At 45.9% G+C, this 5,582-nt stretch overlaps 1 long non-coding RNA gene across 1 annotated transcript; it reads left to right on the forward strand.

Annotated features, from left to right (window-relative positions):
- The first annotated feature begins 1,130 nt into the window (after positions 1-1,130).
- On the forward strand, positions 1,131-4,986 carry LOC144119333 (uncharacterized). Its single transcript, XR_013312337.1, has 2 exons — positions 1,131-1,281; positions 4,706-4,986. It is a non-coding gene; the product is annotated as an uncharacterized LOC144119333 (long non-coding RNA).
- Positions 4,987-5,582: the final 596 nt, after the last annotated feature.

A 5,582-nucleotide genomic window follows, 5' to 3' on the forward strand; every position in this document is an offset into this window, starting at 1 on the left:
GTCGCTGTGAGCTGTTGGTTAAAAGGCAGGCTGCTGCCGCAGGTTTTTTCATCTTGCACTGAACTTAGGGGTGACCCGCTTCGCAGCAACATCTTCAACGGTGAGAACTTCGTAACATATGGGTTTAGAAGGCTTCGCTACACCATGAATGTTAACTGCACTGAATGATGAAAATAACTGTGCACGCTTTGTTCCAGAAAGTTTTCAAGTTGTCTCAGTAAGAGCTTCCATAAGCACGCAACGAACACAGAACGACGCAGCTGCACATTTCACAACGTTAGATTGCACCGAAGTGAAATTATTCCAGGTTTCAACGACCAGGACCTGTAGTAGTACCAAATGTGATGGCTAAGAAAGTTCCACGCTCCACTAAGGACCAGAAACTTCTCGGACTTCGAAATCTAAGACCCGGACTTGAACCGATTTCATTTCGGTGAAACGTATCTCACAAATCTGTAATCAGCGAACAGAAACAGTCTGTCAGCCCTTATAAAAATCGTGTATATACATTTTATAGGCTATAGGCTTCTACAGGCTTCTTGCAGGCTCTATCGACATCCTATAGATATCTCTTTTTGCCTACCCTGTCTATGGTCAGTCTGTAGACAAAAGTCTACTAAATGTGTATGGCCATAATCTATAGATTAGTCTAAAGTCTACTAAAAGTGCATGGACATAAATCTATAGATTATCTAAACACAATCTATAGGATTTCTATTGCCTATCGACTGTTCTCTAAAGTTCGTCCATATGGTTCTAACGTTATCTCCATATACAGAAGCCTATAGACAGCCTATAGACTGTCTCATGGTCTTTTTGTAAAAGAGCGGCCACTAGAGAGTCAGCTCTACAAGAAGAATGAAGTTCACTCCCTCATTTCAAGTGTAAAGGGTTACAGTTGCAAACAACGAGTCAAATTTCTTGTGGACCTGAGCATAAAAAGCCTTCCAAATTGCACAAACCAGCGTGGAGCCCCGCATTTTTGTATTTCATGAACGCATTTCAAGAATGCCGCAGTAGGCGGAAATTTACTCTGAAATCGTAATGCGTAACACTTACTTTGGAGTAGCATAGCCAATAGAGCGATGGTTCTTTGTAAAAGTGCTCTCCTTTCAGAGAATAGAAGTTTATTACAAGTGGTTTTTATTTGAACAAATGACCCCCATGATCACTACATCGACTTGTACCTAGTCTCCTCTCACCACAGTCTTTTCATATCGACAGCAATGCAGCTGAAAGCACTCCTTGTTGGCCTAGCCATCTTCGGCTTCCTTTTGACAGGTAAGACGCCCCATTTATAAAGTAGTGGCATAATTGGCACAAGCGACCAGCTATTTTTTGTTATGTCCTATTCGCTTCCGGCATGGAGGGGGGGGGGGGGGGGGGGTCGCAGTAGAAGCGCTTTCTGCAGCTGAGCATGAGCTAAAGGTTCCGATTGTGGGCGATTTCGCACACGCTTTATTAGGGACGGAACACAAAAGCGGCTGTGCACTATACTTTTTCGGTGCGTCCTAAGGATTCCAATGGGTTCAAATTTATCCGAAGCCCTCAACCCGACCACTCCAAGGTCATGTAATAATTTCCAGAGTGTATAATCTTCAGTTGTTTTGCTCGTTTCACCACAATCTTTCTTTTCACACGCCAGCAGTGGTTTCGGAACTAAAGTCAATGAGCGTGTTTTAGTTTCGTAGATAAAACTTTAATTACGGCGGAAACGTACCCACTGGTATTTCTTTTCATATAAGGCGACGTCTCACAGTTTCAGCTTTAACAAACAGTGGCACCATAAATTCAAGCGACGCTGCCAAGCTGCTGTCATTTCTGCGAGATCATGAAAAGCCCTATTGATTGACAAAAATGAACGCGTGGGTAACTCAATAGAACCAGCGTTACTAAGTCAAGCGGTGACGTATTCAAGCGGTGCCTTTCTACGTAGATTCCACCGAGGTCTCCTCAGCTATATATTTATGACGCAAAGCTCTGTAGTTCGCTGCAAATACAGTCCCCTTTACTGTTTTTTAACTGTCATCTACCCCATCACTTGTTTTGTTATATGAATAATCACCCCAACCAGCTGTGATAATAGGAGTACGCTTTATCACTCTCTTGGGTATAGCAGACGTTTGATAGAACATTGATATGTGCATCGGTAATCTCACTTTTCTATTCGTATTTGATTCGGTTTCTAGCTATACAGTGTTAGTATTCTATTTCGTATAAAACGTACACTATTTGCATTTGGTTTGCTTTCAAATAGCTATGTTTGCACAACCCTACAAAACAAGACCTTTTTCCGAAGCTTTGCCTAGCGGACTAAGGCTCCCATTAACCAATCTTTTTTATTTCTAATATATGGCACTGCGAGCCACGGCGGTGGGCTCAGTGATTATGGCGCTTGGCTTCTGACCCAAAAACACGGATTCAATCCCGGCCGCAGCGTTCGCATTTCGATGGAGGCTAAATGCTAGAGTCCCGTTTATTGTGCGATGTCAGTTCATGTTAAAGAACCCCAGGTGGTCGAAATTTCCGGATCCCTCCCGAATGGTATCCCGTTAGACTGATTCGGTTCGGATCATTAAACCGCCATAAACCATAAACCACATGGCCGTGCTTTTTATCGATTTATTCGGGTCATGTAAACAAAGATCTTTGTTTTGTGGACCTATAGAATTGTTATACGTAAATTGTGAAATGTTGCACAGCGGTAAACAAAACTTCGTAGTTTAACTTGCAACCACAGACATCGCCCAGCACACCTGCACTTTGAACGATCATGTTGTTGACCTAGAAAAGAAACTTCTGTTGACTTTCATGCTTATATGCCCTGCGTGAAGCCGATCCTAAGGCTGTCGATAAAATGATAGCATAATGATGGTACTGAAAGTAACAAACCAGCAACTGGCGCATCTTATTCTGAAGCGTTGGAAAAAATATTTCGTGTTTGTATTCAGCTCAATTAAAAGATCCTTCACTGCGCGTTAGAGGCAGACGATACTTAAAAAAACAAGTTACTCCGGCATCGCAAAACCGCGGAAATAAGAACGCATCAGTGTTATAATCGCGTTGACAATAACTTTTACGCAGATTACAGGAACCTGCACCTTTTTGCAGCAGGCGAATGCACCGTTAAAAAATTGGCGTGCCTGAATGCCTGAAGGCTACGTATGTTGATTAGTGATGCACCGTCCCGACCGCTAGGGGGTGCCAAGACGGAAACCTAAACGCACGTGTGTGTTTTGCTGCCCTCGGTCCTCTCTGGCACTTCGTCACCTGCGACAGCGACGATCTTAATCGAGCCCCGATTACATAAGACCTTTAGTTTGATAAGTTTACTTTTATTTATTTCTCTCAGACAATATGCGAGTGTGTACTAACTGCGGTGTCTGCACGAAAAACAGGGGCCTTCATTAGATTTATATCAGGCTATTGGCTTTTGCGGATATTTCGTTTCCTTCCCCCGTGCGCCACTGAATTCTCAGATTTCCTATACTGAGTATGTCCCGCTCGTCACGAAAACCCAGTTACTACTTGGCCTTCTTTCCTCATTAACGCGCAGTACGATGGCAAGGCACCAGGAGCAGGTAGTCAATCGACTCGGCTGGTTGCAAAGACAGCATCCGAACGTGGCTTTTAAAATTCCGCACAGAATTCAGAGCATAGAGTTAGGTTGGGCGTAGCTTTGGCGTGACAGTACTTTCATCTGATTCATCGTGCAGACTCTGGAAACTGTGTTTCGTGTCAAATTCATGAGTCCTTGGGACATTTTATCCCAATTTCTCATGTACCCCTGCGAAAGGATGCTGTTGGCCGCTTGAGGGACGTGTGTTACACGAGGTCATTGCCACCGGACCTAATACCCGGGAGTTCGCCAGAGGCTTGCTAATCTCTACCTGCAAATCGGGTGCAAAAATCCTAAGCAACGCGGGTCTCGATTCACAGCTGCGATCCGACACATATGTGACGTGCTTGTATAAATCGGCAAAAGAGCTACTACAGGGGCTAGATGGAAATACTGTACATCCTTGAGCGCTTCGTCCTGTGTGTTCGTCCCTTTCTGTACTTTCCTAGCGCTTACCAACACTCTCAAGGATATATCAGAACTTTTCTTAATTATGTCATGTCATGCCCCTCTTTCCTTCCTTCTCCCCCCTTCCGCAGTGCGGAGTTGTTCAGAGAACTATTACAGCCTTTTACAGCCAATGCCGTTATATGGAACTTTCCCTGGCGAATGTTCCCCTTGCACGTGTAAACCCAGCCTTTCATAAACTCTGCAGGTCATAGACTCTTCTGTAGGCCTGAAGCGCAATGCACCTGCAGCCGCATGACGACAGCTATCACCGAATTTAGCACGTAGCGCAGCAGAGCGTAAACAATTACAATTTCATTTTCTTAATGAAGCGTGTGGTTAAATTTATTGCCCTGTATTCGACAACTGCAGCGACGCGGCACACCGGCCACAACTAATAATGAAAGGCCGTTAGGAAGTTCCAAAAACAAACAGCGGTCGAGGCAGTGGTATACTACTGCCTCGGAGGTCAGTGCTCTGGAGCCCCGTAGAAAACAACCGATCCGAAGTTTGCAGTCTGTACAGTCCAACGGCGCTAGTTCACTCTAGAAGCGGGGTAGCTAACACGGCTAATTCCAAGCCGTTTCGAGCGCTAGCTGGTTTGGCGCCGCCTGCCCTTTCCACCTGTCTTGTTTTCAGAGAGCGCAGCCGCGCCGACCGTCGATGCCGCCTACGCCGACGCCAGGGCAGAGCCCCAGGCCACCGAGCGCGTCCAGGAGGGGCCCCAGGATGCGGAAGGCCGCATCAGCGAGGCCTGCATGGCGTCCCTGTGCGGTTAGCCCCGTGGCGCCGCACCTTGAGTGTTCGCACAACACGCGCCAGAGATGTTACCGAGCAAACGCGAAGACAGCACCCATGGGAAGCACTTGGCTTCGGCTGAAGGGTGCTGCGATCGCGTAAGGCCTGCTACCACCATTGCTGTGAAATAAAGGAGTGTTACGAAAATTCAGGCTTGCTCTCGATAGCAGAGTTGATAAGCTGGATTTTTTGCATTTCTTGAACAAGTGGCATGGCATTATTAGCGCGGTCTAAGAGCCTCCCTCCGCCCTCAACATATCGGTTGCGTCGTTGAAAGCAGAGAGAATAATTCTTAGAGCCCTCTATGAGTCTCTTACAGATGATGCGCCACCATAACGACTACGCTTGTGAATCTACGTTGCTTGTTTCGCGTCTTATTCTTTCCTGCTGCAAATAAGGAATGTATCTCACATGCTTTCTCGCCGACAGTGAGTATAATTCAAACGTCCACAAGTATACTGCAGCTAATGAAAGTGCATAAAGGCTACATTTCAAAGGCACAGATCATACGTATCGTTTCGTGACGGTGAACCAACCGTCGTCGATGGATGAGGAGACTGAAGTGCTTCTTAAACGAGCTGTTTGTGTGGCAGTCTTGCGCCCACAAATAACTGGACAACTCGGCGGTCGCGATACATACAAATGTGCTCTGCAGCCGTAAATGCACAGCCAGCTTCTTACGGCCGCAATTAATTTTAGAACTGCTAAGGAACCTTCA

This window comes from Amblyomma americanum, chromosome 2 (assembly GCF_052857255.1).
Source record: "Amblyomma americanum isolate KBUSLIRL-KWMA chromosome 2, ASM5285725v1, whole genome shotgun sequence".
Classification (NCBI taxonomy): Eukaryota; Metazoa; Arthropoda; class Arachnida; order Ixodida; family Ixodidae; genus Amblyomma; species Amblyomma americanum.